Here is a 2500-nt window from a genome sequence, read left to right on the forward strand (position 1 = left end):
ATAGATAGAGAGAGAGAGAGAGAGAGAGAAGGACGAGGAGAAAAAAAGAGAAAAGAAAAAAGGTAAAAACGAACACACGATATTCTCGTTAGACAAAAGACAAAGAGCTGCCATTAGATAGAGACTGATTACATTCTTGAGAGATCATGATATGCGACAGAAATCTTTTCTCTCTCCCCATTCTATTCTGTTCTTTCCTTCCTCTCTCCTTCTCCTTTCTCCACCTTCTCCTCCTCCTCCAGTAACTTCTTGTCCTCCTCCCTCTCCCTTCTTCTCCTCTGGTCTTCTCCCCCCCCCCCTCCTCGTGCTCATTTTCCCTCGGCTTTTCTTCCTTTTCTATCTTCCTCCCCCCCCCTCCCCGCTACCCTCCTTCCTTCCTTCTCCATTTCTTACCTTCGCCGCCTTTCTGTGTGGTGCAGCGGTAGCGATCTCGTCTAGCAATCTTGCTGACCCGCGTTCGAATCCCTCGCCGCCAGTGGATGGTAACCCCGGCCATGCCTTGCACACAGGGGATAACTCAGAAGCAAAGTGAAACAGACACTATGTCACACCAAGAATATCCTTTGTAACAAATGGAATCGAACTAAATTATTATTAATTATCATTATTCTCCTATCTGGCTTCGTCTTCTTCTTTTCGTTCTCTTCGTCCACTTCTTCCCCTTTCCTCTTCCTGTCCTCCCTCACCTCTTCTTCCTCCTGTCCCTCCCCTTTCACTTTCTCCTCCTCCCCCTTCCCCTCCCTTTCCTCTCCCTCTCTCCTCTTGCGTGTTAGTGTTGTCATTTCACAATACAAGTTTCTCATATGAAACTTTTCCTCCATCTGAAAGTTATCATTCGTCTCAAACTTATCTTTCCCCTCCTCCCCCCCCCCTTCTTATTTCTTCCTTTATCTCCCTCCTTTTTCCCTCTCATAACTTTTTCCTTTTCCTTTCCCTCTAACTCTTTTCTTCTTCCGATTTGGTTAAATATGTTAGCAGAAGTGTGCCTATCTTGAGAGCTTCGAGGAGTCCATGCTAACACGGGGATCGAGGGCCAGAAGCAGGAAGGGAATTATGTGTGACTTCATTGATGGTTCCTCTTAAATGTCGTAAGGTTCGGAGGTGGCTGGTCAGGTCGTCTTTTCGAAGTTTGAAATTAAATTGAGCCTGAAAGAATGTCGTCATATTTTGTCATGGAAATCGGTTTTGTTCTGGATATCGCATGCCCTGTCTATCGTCTGGTCTTGTTATTGGAATGCTTTCATCATCTTTTGAATTGTGAAAAATCATGATATATTGCTCGGTATGGTCTGGGCTATGCATAGACTCTTTGCAATGTTGTACATATATATATATATATATATATATATATATATATATATATAAATAGCAAGTGCAGAGATTGTGTTGAAAAATGCACTGACTACATCTTGGTAAATATTATTTATTAAGCATCTGACAGGTTCTTTCGAAATGAACAAGGAAATTGAGAATACTTAATATTTGAGGTCGTAGACCAAAATCCAATCCAAGTGATAAAGCATTCGTCCCATTATCAGTTAGAACTTTGTCTGAGAAGTTAAAAATACTTTGTTTACATTTTTTTTTCCTTTTTTTAAACTTTCTGTAAGGGGCTGCTTCCACAGAAGTCTGTCTTCTTTCTACATTCAGATTCATTAATGCAGAAAGATATTCAAAATCAAACTAAAAGACTTTATATTTGAAAAAAAAAAACATGGTTATTTGTAGTGTCTTGATTTTTGTGGGTTTTCTGGTATGTCTCTAAATTTCACGGTCAGGAAGTTTGAAAAGACACGATTTATGGCTGAAAGGAACGACTTATCGTGCAGTTTGAAGTTGGGGATGATACCATATCATTTACAATAATTCCTAAATTTAAGATCCAGCTTTGAAGATGTTCTGTCTCATCTGCAGGTCTTGAGTATCGGTTGGCCGTATCTCTTCGTGATAATTTCCCGTTTTTCACTCCGGAACCGTAGTGTTAGAATGAAAAGGAGAAAATAAATGAACATGAGGCATAATTAGACAAGACAGGGAACAACGACCGAACAGGCCATCTTTCTCCGCATTCACACACACAAGATCACCCTTTCACATCACTCTTTCACTCCCAATGATCTCGGAATTCTGTTCACAGCATCTAAATCTAACTCGACCTTCTCATCTCTGAATCTTTGTAACTCCACGTGCTGAAATCCGAACTAAACGACAATACAACCATCCAACTATGTAAGTCAGTTACAGTAACGACCGTTTCTCGCTTGTAAGTTATGGCAAATTCTAAGAGCAGTGATGGCCGAGTGGTTAAGGCGTCTGACTAGAAATCAGATGGGATCTTCCCGCGTAGGTTCGAATCCTACTCACTGCGGAAATATCGTCTTGCATATTTGCGGATATATCTTTGTGGAAATGTTTATGTTTGTGTGCGTGTGTTTGTTTGTATCCATGTGGAATTCAAAATATGTTAATGTGTTTACATTCTTTCTGTCGCTCCAAATAT

The 2500-nt window shown here is 40.7% G+C and overlaps 1 non-coding gene across 1 annotated transcript; it reads left to right on the plus strand.

Moving 5' to 3' along the window:
* The first annotated feature begins 2286 nt into the window (after positions 1-2286).
* Trnas-aga lies at positions 2287-2368 on the plus strand. The gene has a single exon. It is a non-coding gene; the product is annotated as a tRNA-Ser (tRNA).
* The last annotated feature ends 132 nt before the right edge of the window (positions 2369-2500 follow it).

The sequence above is a fragment of the Penaeus chinensis genome, chromosome 38, assembly GCF_019202785.1.
Source record: "Penaeus chinensis breed Huanghai No. 1 chromosome 38, ASM1920278v2, whole genome shotgun sequence".
Taxonomy (NCBI): Eukaryota; Metazoa; Arthropoda; class Malacostraca; order Decapoda; family Penaeidae; genus Penaeus; species Penaeus chinensis.